This window comes from Ovis aries, chromosome 2 (assembly GCF_016772045.2).
Source record: "Ovis aries strain OAR_USU_Benz2616 breed Rambouillet chromosome 2, ARS-UI_Ramb_v3.0, whole genome shotgun sequence".
NCBI classification, from domain to species: domain Eukaryota; kingdom Metazoa; phylum Chordata; class Mammalia; order Artiodactyla; family Bovidae; genus Ovis; species Ovis aries.
Window position 1 is genome coordinate 238,141,351 of NC_056055.1, and position 16,460 is coordinate 238,157,810.

The following is a 16,460-nucleotide window of genomic DNA, read 5'->3' on the forward strand; positions in this document are numbered from 1 at the left end:
ACTCACAGGGAAGACCCCGTCAGTGTTTCTTGCCCTCCTGGAGTTTGGTTGCAAGTGGTAAATACCACTGGGGTAAAGCAGGCACTTGGAGAAGGGAGTTGGAACTTCGCCTACGTTCAGAGACGTCGAGAAGGAGACAGCCCTGAGGCTGAACCTTTGGAGACGGTGAGTGGGGTCGGAGGCCTTAACTGAAGGAGATGGCTGCGAGCAAAGCCATGGAGCTGGGAAAGCATTGTGTGGGGCACTCTGGACTTCTGTCATGGGGAATAAGAGAAGGAGGTTTGTCAAAGTGGATCGGGTCAGAGGACTTGTAAATGTGTGGGGGAGGAACTCAGCCTTTGGGGAATGTAGAAGATGCTGGAATAGAGAAGGCAGGCTGTAGAGCTGTGCTGCTGGAAGGTGGGCCCGAGGGCTTTCCCTGCAATCCTGTGTCATCCTGACAATGACCGCTCCGACCATAGACCTCCCAGTGCCTCAGCTCTCAGGTTGGTCTCCAGTTGTCATTCAGTTGCTAAGTCACGTCCAACTCTGACTCCAGTAGATGACAAGGATTCAACATCCCTTAATTTTATCCCTGTAAGGTTGTGAACATCTGTCTGAGGGGGTTTTTTCCTCCAAGTTTAAATTTTTTTAAGCCTATTTTTTAAAAATTCACTCCAATTTTACGATCTAACACAACTTTCTTTCCCCAAATTATCATTGTTCGTACTTTTAAACAGTTCTGTTGTGTTCATATAATTTAATGAACTTTGTCGTGATGTCCACCCACCCCCAACAACTGCTAGGTTAACATTGGTAGCTTCTATGGACCAATCTCTGTTTTTGCAACTGCTCTGGTTAAATTTGAATTGCTCTGTCACTTCATCAAGACTCAAAGGCATGCCTGGGAGTGTCCAGTTGGCTAAACCCAGGTTGTCGTCATCCCAGATCCTAGATGCCAAAGAGTGGTAAAGAGGGTGGCTCATTTTAGCGTCTATGATGCAGAAGAGTACATTCATCCCCACAAAAATGCATTCAGCAGGGAATTTCCCCAAAATTGGAAGCAGCCAAATGAACAAATGCCCAATATAAGTCAACTTCAGGATGCTCAAAACCCTGAAGTACCCTTCTTTCCAGTTAATCTTCCTCTCCCCTGCCTCCTAAAAAGAGTGAAAGACAAAAATAGGAACAGAGAACCAAGGTAATGGTTAGAAAACTATGTCAGTAATCACTTCAAATAATACTCTAAGTAATTGGGTTAAAAAGACCCAACTATATGTTGTCATTATTATCTAAAATGGGTTTCCTGCAGACATAGTAGGAGTAAAGGTGTACAGGAAGATACCATAGTAACACGAATCAAAAGGTACCTCTATTTCAGACAAAGCAGACAAGAGCAAGGAAAATTATCAAGGACAAAGGCACTACATAATGATAAAGAGGTCAGTTCTCCAAGAAGATTGGGCTAATGCGTATGCACCTAACAGCAAAGCATCAAATATATGAGGCAAAAACAACCATAAGGAGAAAGATCCACTATTCAGATCAACGCACAGACATCTTTGAACAGTGCCATCAATGACTGGATCTCATTGACAGTGATACTTCCACCTACCAACAGCAGAATACACATTCTTAAGGCTTACATGGAACATTCACCAAGATCGACTACATTCTGGGCCATTAAACATATCTTAAATTTAAAAGAACAGAAGTCATTCTAAGAATGCTCTCAGACTACCATAGAATTAATCTAAAAAAGTCAACAAAGAGCTGGAAAGTCCCAAAGTGCTTGGAGATTAAACAGCACACTGGTGTTTGTTTTTGGCCGAGCCATGTGCCATGCAGGATCTTAGTCGCCTGACCACGCCCCCTGAATTGGGAGCACAGTCTTAATCACTAGACCATCAGGGAAGTTCCAAGCAATACACTTCTAAGTAACACATAGATAAAAGGAGTCAAGAAAAATATTTTTGAGTTAAAGGAAAATATAACATCAAAATTTGTGAGATGCAGCAAAAGCAGTCCTTGGACATTTATAGCATTCAGTTCAGTTCAGTTCAGTCGTGTCTGTCTGACTCCACGACCCCATGAATTGCAGCACGCCAGGCCTCCCTGTCCATCACCAATCCTAGAGTTTACTCAAACTCATGTCCATCGAGTCGGTGATGCCATCCAGCCATCTCATCCTCGGTTGTCCCCTTCTCCTCCTGCCCCCAATCCCTCCCAGCATCAGAGTCTTTTCCAATGAATCAACTCTTCTCATGAGGTGGCCAAAGTATTGGAGTTTCAGCTTTAGCATCATCCCTTCCAATGAACACCCAGGACAAATCTCCTTCAGAATGGACTGGTTGGATCTCCTTGCAGTAAAAGGGACTCTCAAGAGTCTTCTCCAACACCACAGTTCAAAAGCATCAATTCTTCAGCGCTCAGCTTTCTTCACTGTCCAACTCTCACATGACTAGACAGATCTTTGTTGGCAAAGTATTGTCTCTGCTTTTCAATATGCTATCTAGGTTGGTCATAACTTTCCTTCCAAGGAGTAAGCGTCTTTTACTTTCATGGCTGCAATCACCATCTGCAATGATTTTGGAGCCCCAAAAAATAATGTCTGACACGGTTTCCACTGTTTTCCCATCTTATTTCCCATGAAGTGATGGGACCAGATGCCATGATCTTCGTTTTCTGAATGTCGAGCTTTAAGCCAACTTTTTCACTCTCCACTTTCACCTTCATCAAGAGGCGTTTTAGTTCCTCTTCACTTTCTGCCATAAGGGTGGTGTCATCTGCATATCTGAGGTGATTGATATTTCTCCCGGCAATCTTGATTCCAGCTTGTGCTTCTTCCAGCCCAGCGCTTCTCATGATGTACTCTGCATATAAGTTAAATAAGCAGGGTGACAATATACAGCCTTGACGTACTCCTTTTCCTGTTTGGAACCAGTCTGTTGTTCCATGTCCAGTTCTAACTGTTGCTTCCTGTCCTGCATATATGTTTCTCAAGAGGCAGGTCAGATGGTCTGGTATTCCCATCTCTTTCAGAATTTTCCATAGTTTACTGTGATTCACACAATCAAAGGCTTTGGCATAGTCAATAAAGCAGAAATAGATGTTGTTCTGGAACTCTCTTCCTTTTTCCATGATTCATTAAATGCATCTATTTACAAAGAAGAGCTGAAATCAGTAAGAATCTGCTTCAGGGAACTAGAAAAAGCAAATTAAGTCTAAAGGAAGCAGAAGGAAAGAAATATTAGAGCAGATATCAATGAAATTAAAAGCAAGAAATCAACAAAAGAAAACAAAAGCTGAGTCCTTGAGAAAACTGATAAAACTTCTAGGCTAACCCATAAGGGTTAGCTATGGTTTTCTAGGCTATGGTTTTTCCAGTGGTCATGTATGGATGTGAGAGTTGGACTGTGAAGAAAGCTGAGCGCCGAAGAATTGATGCTTTCGAACTGTGGTGTTGGAGAAGACTCTTGAGAGTCCCTTGGACTGCAAGGAGATCCAACCAGTCCATTCTAAAGGAGATCAGTCCTGGGTGTTCATTGGAAGGAATGATGCTAAAGCTGAAACTCCAGTACTTTGGCCACCTCATGCGAAGAATTGACTCATTGGAAAAGATTATGATGCTGGGAGGGATTGGGGTCAGGAGGAGAAGGGGACGACAGAGGGTGAGATGGCTGGATGAACTGAACTGAACTGAACCCATAAAAAAAAAAAAAAGGAGATGATTACTAATATCAGAAACAGGGATTTAGATCAAGATAGTAGAATAGGACATTCTAGGAGCTCACCTCCCCCCCATGAACACATCAAAAATACATCTAGATGTGGAACAGTGCTCATAGAACCACTCACTAAAAACTAGCTGAAGAACTCCTATACAACCAAAGGTGCAAGAAAGATTTCCATGTAACCAGGTAGGACAGACAAAAGGTGCGTCGGGACCTCCAGCCTTGGGAAGGGTCTGAAAGGAAGAGAAAGTCTGCATGGGTGGACCCTCATCCTGGGGAGCAAGCGGGTCAAGTTACAGACTGGGTAGCCCCGTCTGGGGTCCTACACAGAGGAGACAAGCCCCTTTGGCTACTGGGAGAACTGCAGGGATTGAGGGCTGGAAAAGCCTAGACTGCTCGTGAAGGGTGCGTGGGTGCTGGGTTGCCAACAATCAGAGCAGAGAGAGCTCTGCACTGGCAAGCTACCACCTTGCCACACTGCAAGCAGGGTGAACACTGAAGCCCCACCCACCCCTCACCACAGCCTGGTGCGGGACCTGGGCCAGACAGGTGCTGGGAAAGACCCAGAGGCGGCTTGGGGGCCTGGGGTGTGGCCCGAGAGGCCGCAGTCACCACTTACTCCTGTGACAGCACCGCAGGAGACAGCATGATACGTTCAGTCTCCCAGCCTAGAAAAGACTCCAGCCCCACCCAACCCACCCCATGCCACAGTTTGGTGCTGGATCTGGGGCAGACAGGTCCTGGGAAAAGACGACCACAGAGGCACCCCAGGTCTCTGGCAACAGCACAGCTATCTTGATTCCTACGGCCACAATGCCCTGACTGCCAGCCTAACAAACACCGTAGCCGCTCACTCTCCATGCCACAGTCTTGCATTAAGTCGGGTACAACCACAACAGAGAAGTAAGTGACCTTGGGCTACATCTAAGCTGAGCATGCTAAGTCGCTTCAGTCGTGTCCGACTCTGAGACCCCATGACTGCACCCCACCATCCTCCTCTGTCCACGAGATTCTCGAGGCAAGGATACCAGAGTGGGTTGCCATGCCCTCCTCCCAGGGATCTTCCCAGCCCAGCGATCAAACCTGTGTCTCAGGTCTCCTGCACTGGCAGGCAGGTTCTTTACCACCAGTGCCACCTGGGAAACCCTGAGCTGAGCCAGACACCTACAAAGGCAAGGCATTTGACCTCTGAGTGCATGGGTCTCATGTGCTTCAGCTCCCCCATCCTTTGGGGCAGGGCAGCCACTCAAGGAGAATAACCCTTAAGGCATTCTGACCTGCAAGCTGACCCTTAAGGCTTCTAATCCAACAACGACGGAGCAGATCCCACCCCTGACAGAGCAGCAACTGCCCAAGCAGCCAAGAGGAAGTCCTGCCTCATGCCCTAAACGGGCTTTAGAATCTCCAACACCAGCCACGCCCCTATCAAAGTGATAGCAGCCGCAGACCCAGAGGAAAGGCATGGCTGGCCTCCTTATCAAAACCAGCTCTTGTGGACCAAAGACACTGGACACGCACAGTCCACACAGGGATGTTCCCACACAAAAACACCCTTTCAAGACCACAATAGGTAACTATTTCTCCTCAATTCACAGAGACAGAGAAAGTCAAGTAAAAGCAAAGAAAGGAGAATTAGTCTCAATTTAAAGAGCAAGAGAAGTCCCCTGAAAGAACAAATAATGAAATAGAGCTCACCAGTCTAGTTCAAAAAGGTGGTAATAAAAATGCTAACTGAACCAAGACTGTCAGTATTAATGCAGAGCACTGTAACAGGGAACTAGAAACTGTAAAGATGAACCAGTCAGAACAGATAATTCAGTTTCCAAGACAAAAAGCAACCTAGAAGCAATGAATAGCAAACTAAATAACAAGGATAAATAAGTGACCTGGAAGATAAAATAGAAATTGCCCAATCAGAACAGCAGACAGAAAGACAAATGGGAAAGAAAAAGCAAGATATATGATATCTTATGATACAAGATATATGGGGTAATATAAAACATCTCAACCTATGCATAATAGGGGTTCTAGAAAAAGAGAGGAAGAAGGGGATCAAAAACAATATGAAGAAATTATGGCAGAAAACTTCCCAAACCTAAAGAAGGAAACATAACCAGGTATAGAAGCAGAGAGAGTCCCAAAAGGATGAAGACAAACAGATCCACACCAAGACACATAATTAAAATGGCAAAAGTTAAAGAGAGATTTCTAAAGGCAGCAGGAGAAAAGGAGCTATTTACAAGGGAACCCTATAAGGCTCTCATCTGATTTGTCTGCAGAAATTCTGAAGGCAACAAGGGAGTGACATGATATATTCAAAGTTCTAACAGGGAAAACCCTGCAATCTGAAATATTCTACCCAGCAAGGTAATCATTTAGAATAGAAGGAGAGAAAGAATCTCTTAGACAAGCAAAAGTAAAATAATTTAACAGTACTAAACCTATCCAAAAAGAAATATTGAAGGGTCTTTTGTAAATGAAAAAGAAGCAAGAATCTGCAGGAAAGAGAAAATCCCAATAGGAAAGGCAAATATATAAGACTGAGGATCACTTAATAAGACAGTATTTAGATTAAAAAACAAACAAAAAAATTATAAAATTGAATATAGCTTCAATAAAGAGTAAAAAGATAAGTATGAAGATGTAAAAACAGGACATCAAAACCACAAAATGTGGGCTGGAATCTACATCTGAAAATGTAAATCTTTTAGAATGCGTTTGAACGACTATCAGTTGAAAGCAAGTAGCCGTGATTAAGGGTTGGCAAACATGAACCCTGTGGTGATCACAAATCAAAGAACAGATTCACAAAAACCAGAAGACAGGAACTCAAGCGCACTCCAAAAGAGGATCGATTCCCGAAAGGAAAAACAAAAAGAAAAACGAGCAAAGAAGAACTGCAAAACAAGAAGTAAAATATCAGTAAGTACATACCTGTAATAATTACAGGCCAATGGACTGGGAATTATGGGATTAACAGACAGCTACACTACATAAAGCAGATAAACCGCAAAGTTACTATACAGCACAGGGAATTATATCCAATATTTTAAAATAACTTATTATGGAATATAATTTTTTTTAAATGAGCCACTATGCTCTACACCTGAAACTAACACAATATTGTAAGCCAATTATACTTCAATTAAAAAAAAGAGAAAGAAATGAAAGGTGCCATTACCACTGATCCCATGGGCATTATAAGGAAAATAAAGGAATATTATAAATAACTCTGCCTCCACAAATTTGATAATATGCATGAAACGGAACAATTTCTTGAAAAACACAATATACCAAAACTAACAGAAATAATCAAACATGCCTATATCTATTAAAGAAACTGAAGCTGGGAATTTCCTGACAGTACAGTGGTTAGGACTTGGCACTTTCACTGTCAGAGCCCAGGTCTCATCCCTGGTCATGAAGCTAAGATCCCAAACACTTGCTTAAAAAAAAAAAAATGTAGTGGTAGGAAAAAAAATAAGGAAATTGAGTCAATAATAAATTTTCAAAATAGAAAGTTCCAGGCCCAAATGGCTTATAGTGAATTCTACCAAACATTTAAGAAGAAATTATGCTGCTGCTGCTAAGTCACTTCAGTCGTGTCCGACTCTGTGCGACCCCATAGATGGGGGCCCACTGTCTCTGGGATTCTCCAGGCAAGAACACTGGAGTGGGTTGCCATTGCCTTCTCCAAAGCATGAAAGTGAAAAGCGAAAGTGAAGTCACTCAGTCGTGCCCGACTCTTAGCGACCCCATGGACTGCAGCCCACCAGGCTCCTCCATCCATGGGATTTTCCAGGCAAGAGTACTGGAGTGGGGTGCCACTGCCTTCTCCGAAGAAGAAATTATGCCGATCCTCAAAAATAGAAGCACAAGAAATACTTTCTAACTTGAGACCAGCACCAAAATCAGACAGACATTATAAGAAAGGAAAACTACAGACCAATATTCATGAACACAGATACTAACATCCTCAACAAAATATTAGCAAATAGGATTCAATGATATAAAAAAAATTATACACCATTATCAGGTGAAATTTATTCCAGGTTATGCAAGACTATTTCAACATTCAAAAATCAATTAATGGAATTCATCACATGAACAAAAAAAGCTACCTGAGCGTATCAACAGTTGCAGAAAAAGCATGTAAAAAATCCAACACTTGATTAAAAAAAACTCTCAGCAATCTAGAAATAGAAAGGAGCTTCTCAACTTGATAATGAAATCTTACAAAAGGCCTACCACTAACATCGTACTCAATGGTGAGAAACTAAATGCTTTCCTCTAAAATCAGCAATAAGACAAGGATGTCCCCCCTCAGCACTCCAATTTGACCTCACTCTAAAGTCCCAGCAAATTCACTAAGACAAAGGGAAAAGAAGGTACGCAAGCAGGAGAGGAAAAATTTTTTAATGGTCTCCATTTAGAAACAGCATGATTTGTGGGAAATCTCAAGAATGACATCAAAACTCCGGAAACTAATAAGCAATTATAGCAAGTCTCCAGGATACAAAATTCACATACGAAAGTCAATTGCTTTCCTGTGTACATCAATAAAAATTAGAATCTGAAATGAAAAACAATACCATTTACATTAGCACCCCCCAAAATTAAATACTTAGATATACATCTAACGAAATTTGTACCAAGATCTCTGGTGAAAGAAATCAGAGAACAAAAGTCAATGGAGATATTCCACGTTCACAAGTAGGAAGACTCACCATTGTTAAAAAAAAGTCTGTCCCTTCCAAATTAAGCCATAGATTTAGCGCAATCCCAGCAAGTTATTCTGAGGCTATTGTTACCAAACCAGGTTCCCTTTGCTGGACACGCAAGCAAGCCAAAATGCTGACACGCTGAGGTTTGCAGCAACGAGAGGCTTACCTACAGGGCAAGGAACTTAGGGTATTTATGGGATTAAGAAAAAAGAGGCAGGGTGGTCTGAGGCACCGGGGGCGTGGGCCAAGGTAACCGGGGTAAGCTGTAGTAACTGTCATTTTGCACAGGTGTAACTAGGTTACAGGCCTCAGTGAGTTCAGAGGGTGGAGTTCCTGGCCCTCTGATGGCAAAAAGGAGACACTCACATATGCCCTGGTGGAAGGGTCAGGGGTCCTAGCCAGTCTTAACTAACTAGAAGCAGCTGACTCCAAGTTCCTAGGCAATAACTCAGGCAAATGTGTAATCATGTAGGCTGGTGCCACTTGGAGGTCACGCCAGTCTTAACCTCGATTGGCGAAGGCAGGTAAAATGGATTTAAACTGATTTTCAAGTTTACACAGGCAAGCAGAAAACCCAGAGCAGCCAGCACCGAACTGAAATTAAACAGTCAGGGGACGTATACGACCCACCTTCAGGACTTACCCTGAGCTTCAGTCATCAAGACAGATTTGTACTGGCTGAAGACTAGACAAAATAGATCAATGGGACAGAATGAAGAGTCCAGAAATAGACCCACTGGTCTTTGGCAAAGGAGCAAAGTCGATGGGGCAACACAGAAAGGAGTTTTTCAAAAACAGGTGCTGGAAGGGACTTTCTGGGAGGCTCAGTGGTTAAGAATCCCCCTTGCCAACGCAGGGGACATGGGTTCCATCCCTGGTCCAGGAAGATTCCACAAGCCCCAAGGCAACTGGGCCTGTGCCCCCCGACTACTGAGCCCCCCCCGACTACTGAGCCCAAGCCTCAGAGCCAGGCTCCACAACAAGAGGAGCCCCCACAAAGAGACGCCCCCACGCCACAACGACGAGTAGCCCCTGCTCACCGCAACTAGAGGAAGCCCGCACGCAGCAGTGGAGACCCAGCACAGCCAGAAATAAATAAATGTTAAAACAGGCGCTGGAACGACAGGACCTCTACATGGAGGAAAACGAACCTAGATACCGCCCTTACCGTTCTCCAAAAAATCTTAATTCAAAATGGATTGTACACCAAATTGAAAACACAAAACTGCCACAAGATAAGAGAGGAGAAAACCTAGATGACTTTGGGGCTGGTATTGACTTTCCAGCATAAGATGCTGATAGAACAATCCATGAAAGAAAAACTGGTCAGCTGGACTGATCATTAGAAACTTCTCTGTAAAGGGAACTGCTAAGGGAAAACATTTGCAAACACATATCCAACACAGGACTTGAATCCAAAACATATACGGATTTTTTTTAAATTGAAGTATAGTTGATTTATGACGTGCCAATCTCTGTCAGTGTCGGCAAAGTGACTCAGCTATACATATATATATTCTATTTAATATTTTTTTCTGTTATGATTTTTCACAAGATATTGTAGTTTCCCGTGCTATACAGTAGGACCTTGTTTATCCACTGCACACATAATCGTTTGCAACTACCAACCCCAGACTCCCAGCCCGTTCCTGTCCCTTTCCCCTCCCCCTTGTCAACCGCAAACCTCCTCTCAATGTCTATTGGTCAGTTTCTATTTTGTAGAGAACTTCCTTCGTGCCGTGTGTGAGATTCCACATACGCGTGATGTCATACGGGGTTTGTCTTTCTCTGACTTCCTTCTCTTAGGATGATAGTCTCTGGTCGCATTTGTGTTGCTGCAAATGGCATTATTTTGCTCTTTTGAGGGGCTTTCCTGGTGGCTCAGATGGTAAAGAATCTGCCTGCAATGCGGGAGACCCAGGTTCGATCCCTGGGTTGGGAAGATCCTCTGGAGAAGGGAATGGCAACCCACTCCAGTACTCTTGCCTGGAGAATTCTACAGACAGAAGAGCCTGGCAAGATGCATGCAGTCCACGGGGTCACAGAGAGTCGGACATGACTGAGTCACTGACACACACACACGGCTAAGTAATATTCCAGTGTATACGTGTACCACATCTCCATCCATTCATCTCTCAATGGGCGTTCAGCTCTCCATGTTTTAGGTACTGTGAATGGTGCTGCAATGAGCATACAGGTACATATATCTTTTTAAATTCTAGTTTTGTATAGGTCCTTCCCTGGCGGCTCAGAGGTTAAAGCATCTGCCTGCAATGCGGGAGACTCGGGTTCGATCCCTGAGTTGGGAAGATCCCCTGGAGAAGGAAATGGCAACGCATTCCAGTATTCTTGCCTGGAGAATCCCATGGAGAGAAGAGTCTGGTAGGCTACAGTCCACGGGGTCGCAAAGAGTTGGACACGACTGAGCAACTTCACTTTCACTTTCACAGGTATATTCCCAGAAGTGGGATTGCTGGGTCATAGGCTAAAAACGCAACATTCAAAAACCTCAGATGATGGCATCTGGTCTCATCACTTCATGGCAAATAGATGGGGGAAAATGGAAACAATGACAGACTTTATTTCCTTGGGCTCCAAAATCACTGTGGACAGTGACTGCTTCCATGAAATTAAAAGACACTTGCTCCTTGAAAGAAAAGCTATGACAAACCTAGACAGCATATTAAATTGCAGAGATATTACTTTGCCAACAAAGGTCTATCTAGTCAAACCTATGGTTTTTCCACTAATCATGTAGGAATGTGAGAGTTGGACCATAAAGAGGGCTGAGCGCCAAAGAATTGATGCTTCCATGCTGTGGTGTTGGAGAAGACTCTTGAGAATCACTTAGACTGTAAGGAAATCAAAGCAATCAATTCAAAAGGAAACCAACCCTGAATATTCATTCGAAGGACTGATGCTAAAACTGAAGCTCTAATTCTTTGGCCACATGATGCCAAGAGTCAACTCACGGAAAAGACCCTGATGCTGGGAGAGACTGAGGGCAGGAGGAGAAGGGTGTGACAGAGGATGAGTTGGTTGGATGGCGTCACCGACTCAATGGACATGAGTCTGAGCAGGCTCCAGGAGATGGTGAAGGACAGGGCGACCCGGCGTGCTGCAGTCCGTGGGGTCGCAAAGAGTCAGAGACAACTGATGTAGGAGGGTTCCTTTTTCTCCACACCCTCTCCAGCAGTTATTGTTTGTAGACTTTTTAATGATAGCCATTCTGACCAGTGTGAAGTGATCCCTCATTGTAGTTTTGATTCACATTTCCCTAATAACTAGTGATGTTGAGCATCTTTTCATGTGCCTACTGGCAATCTAATGTCTTTTTCGGAGAAAAATCTATTAAGGTCTTCTGCCATTTTTCGACTGGGTTATTTTGTTGTTGTTGTTGTTGAGTTGTAAAAGTTGTTTGTATACAAAATATACAAGAAACTTTTCAACCTCAACAATAAGAAAAATAAGCCAATGTATTCATTTACTCTTTGGCCACACTGTGCAGCATTTGGGATCTTAATTCCCAAACCAAGGATAGAACCAGTACCCCCTGTATCAGAACTTACCCCTGGACCACCAGGGAAGTCCCCATTTAAGCTGATTTTTTTTAAGGAAGTTTCTGCAGGCCACCTGTTATGAAACTACAGAGCAATCATAATGTTCTTAGTGCATTAAGACTTCAGCAGAAACTTGGGAACCCTACTGGATGCTGAGTGAGCATCCAGGTAATTCAGGACAACCAGCAGCAAGTTCCAACCGGCTAGTAGAGGGGGATCGAGTTTCCACAGATTTGGCGAAGGGGCGTGGCACTGCCTCCCCAAGACGCTCTATAATGGGGATGGCTCCCCCAAAGTAGAAGGAGGAGGCTGGGAGGAGGGCGGTCAAACACCCACAAAGTTCTGCTGCTGCTAAGTCACTTCAGTCGCGTCCGACTCTGTGCAACCCCATAGACGGCAGCCCACCAGGCTCCCCCGTCCCTGGGATTCTCCAGGCAAGAACACTGGAGTGGGTTGCCATTTCCTTCTCCAGTGCACGAAAGTGAAAAGTCAAAGTGAGGTCGTTCAGTCGTGTCCGACCCTCAGCGACCTCATGGACTGCAGCCCACCAGGCTTCTCCATCCATGGGATTTTCCAGGCAAGAGTACTGGAGTGGGGTGCCATTTCCTTCTCCGCAAAGTTCTGCTACCTATTCTCAAAATCTGGTGTCATGTCCTGAGGAGGATTCAAAGATGAAGCAGAGATGAACCAGGTGTGGGACTCATCTTCAAGAAGCTTCACAACCTGAGTGTCCATTAACAGATGAGTGAATAAGGAAGAGGAATGGCACACTGCAGCGGAACACTGCTCAGCCGTGAAAAGAATGACGTCTTGCCGTTTGCCGCAGCATGGATGGGCTTAGAGAGGGCTATGCTAAGTGTAATGAATCAGACAAAGACAAATACTGTCTGACATCACACAGCAAATACTGCACGATCCCACTCATATGTGCAATCTGAAAAACACAGCTGGTGAATACAGCCACAAAAAAAGGAGATTCACAGACACAGAGAATAAACTAGTGGTCACCAGTGGGCACGGGGTGGGGGGGTAAAATGAGGTAGAGAACTCAGAGGTACAAACTATTATGTATAAAATAAGCTACAGCCAATGTTTAATAATAATTATAAATGAAGTATAACCTTTAAAAATTGTGAACCAAGCATTCCCTGGTGGTCCAGTTGTTAGGACTCCACCCTTTCACTGTCAAGGGTGTAGGTTCAATCCCTCCCCAGGGAACTAAGATCCCGCAAACTATCGCAGTGAGGCCAATAACATAATAAATAATAAAAAAAAATTTTAATAAAATTGTGAATCACTATATTGTATACCTGTAACTTATATAATGTTATACATCAACTATAGTTCAGGACTTCCCAGGAGGTAAAGTGCTTAAGAGTCTGCTTCCTAATGCAAGGGACACAGGTTTGATCCCTGATTCTGGAAGATTCCACATGCCTTGGAGCAACTAAGCCCGTGCGCCAAACTACTGAGCCGATGAGCTCTAGAGCCTGAGCTGCAACAAATGAGCCCACTCCCCACAACTACTGAAGTCCATGCGCTCTAGAGCCCAGCACAGTCAAAACCACATAAACAAATAATTTAAAATATTGTTCAACACAAATTTCCTAAATGAGACTCAAGAGTTCAGAAAGCCTCATTTTTAATGCTAAAATCCAAATTTAAATTAATCCATGCTTGGTGCAGGAGTGCTAGCTGGATGAGGCAAAAATGCCAGGACTTGAAATGTAGAATGTTTCGTTTCAGCTAACACCCTAGGTAAATCAAAGAAAAGCAACGTCACACAAGAAAAAAAGAGAGAGAAGAAAAAATAAAAGCAAAGCCAGAACCTGCACCTTTGGTGCAGACCTGCCAGCAGTAGGCAGGTACAGGACTGTCCTTAGCAGCTTTAAAGTAAGGGCTGGAAACTAGAAACAGCCCCAAAGTCTTTTCAGTAGGAAAGTGGACAAGCCATGGCGTGTTTCTGTAACAGAGGCCCTCGTGAATGAATACGAACGCAGAGGAATTTTACAAACTAGAAAGGCCAGACACACAGGTGAACATGACCTTAACCCAATGTCCATAATACTCTTGCCTGGAGAACCCAATGGACGGAGGAGCCCAGCGAGCTGTAGTCCATGGGGTCGCAAAGAGTTGGACACGACTGAAGTGACTAAGAGCACACATACACACTTCTACAACAGCCCCGACTACACTGTAGCTGTTTGAAAAAAGAAGAGAAAACTAAACTGTAACATTAGAAGTCAGAACAGTGAGTACTTTGGGGTGGAGGGAAGAGGAGGTGGTTGGAAACGGCCTCCTGGGGTGTGTCTGGTGGGAGTTAGGTGGGAATTTGTTTCAGGAAAGTTTATGGACCCTCAGGTTTTATGTGCATTCCTAGATGTGTGTTATATTCACAATGAAAGAGTTTTACCAAAAGGCAAGAGGAGATTGAATCAGGTCCATGGGAATCGAAATTCCTTTTTTCCTAGATAGGATCCTTATCCTTATTTCACACTTTGCAGGAGATCCTGGTGTTTCTTAGAGCGTCTGTTAAGAACCTGAAGATAACCCTAAGAAAAGCAAATTCGAACAACCATTGGTAGTGTGTTTGCCTGTATCCACTATGAATCCCGGCTGTGATTCCAAGTGGGCACTGGGAGGGAAGCAGGAGGAAAAGCACTGGGACCCCTGATCCCAGGCTTTCATCCTAAGGCGACAACTCAAAGAAAAGAGCTCCAAGTATTATACAAAGGGATTTATACTGGTGCCATTTATAAGAAGAAGATGCGTGAGAACCATCCACGTGGGACCACAAGGCACTCCCCACAGCCTGTGTCCTAAGTCCCCTCCCAGGCCATTTCATAGCCCCCCACCCTTGGAAGGAAAGTTATGACCAACCTAGATAGCATATTCAAAAGCAGAGATATTACTTTGCCGACTAAGGTCTGTCTAGTCAACACTATGGTTTTTCCAGTAGTCATGTATGGATGTGAGAGTTGGACTGTGAAGAAGGCTGAGCGCCGAAGAATTGATGCTTTTGAACTGTGGTGTTGGAGAAGACTCTTGAGAGTCCCTTGGACTGCAAGGAGATCCAACCAGTCCATTCTGAAGGAGATCAGTCCTGGGATTTCTTTGGAAGGAATGATGCTAAAGCTGAAACTCTAGTACTTTGGCCACCTCATGTGAAGAGATGACTCATTGGAAAAGACTTTGAAGCTGGGAGAGATTGGGGGCAGGGGGAGAAGGGGACAACAGAGGATGAGATGGCTGGATGGCATCACTGACTCAATGGACGCGAGTCTGAGTGAACTCCAGGAGTTGGTGATGGACAGGGAGGCCTGGTGTGCTGCGATTCATGGGGTCACAAAGAATCGGACACGACTGAGCTACTGAACTGAACTGAACTGAACACCCCAAATCAATGTGCAATTCCCTCCCTCAGTCCTGAGTTTATGTCTGTGAAAAATCTTACAAAGGCTTAAGAATCAAATATCATTCAGTGAATCACCTTTATTGGGAAGGCTTGAATTACTTGAAATGGACAATTCATGACCACACACATCACTGGCTCTGATATATGCTATCTTTGTTATTTAGCCACCATTCGTGTTGACTGTGGGGTCTTTCAATGACTTTTTGGCCATTTTAAAAGGTTTTCCCTCAAGCACCTCTTGGCAAGAAATCTGAGCAGTCTCTTGGAGCATCAGCAGTGGTTCTTCCAAACCAAAAACTTGTGCCAGAGCCAGCAATGTCACAGGCGAACAGCGAGTACCCCAGACAGTGGCATCTTAGCTTGATGGCCGGAGGCACCAGTGTGCCAGTAAAGAAGCTCTGCCGGGACTCGCGACTGTCTGAGGACATCGTCTCCTCCTCCTCTTGGCTATCTCTTCTTACTGGAATACGATCTGGGACATAAGGCTCCCGGGAAATAACAGTAGGGGACCAAGTGAATGCTCTAATGCCACCTGTGTGCCAGGCGCAGTGAAGGGTTAGGGGGGGAGGTTGGTTACCAGTCAAGTCACCAGCTCTGTAAGGTCGGCGTGCTGTCCAAATTCTACAAATGAGGACATGAGAGATGCTAGGAAGGTGGGGACTCTCATTACTTTCTTGCTCTGTGAGCTTGGACAAGCCACTTAAACTCTCTGGGCCATAGTGTCCTCCTCTGGGAAACACGAATAATAATTCATATCCCCTATCTCCCAACTCAGTGTGGAAAAGACTCTGAAGTCAGACAGACTTGGCCCAGAGCTCTGATCCTGCACCATACACTGTGTTACTTAGAGGATCAAAGGTCATTTCACCCGCAGAACCTGGAAACCAGAAATAATCCAGTCCCTGCTACACTGCAAGGGAATGAGGTCAGTGGCCTCCTGCAGGCCGGGTGTAGAGTGCTCAGTGAGTGAGAGGTTTCCTCCAGCCCCAGGTGCCTTTCCTGAACCTTGAGAGTTCGCCTCACATCAGCTCCTCCATGGGGGCTGCCT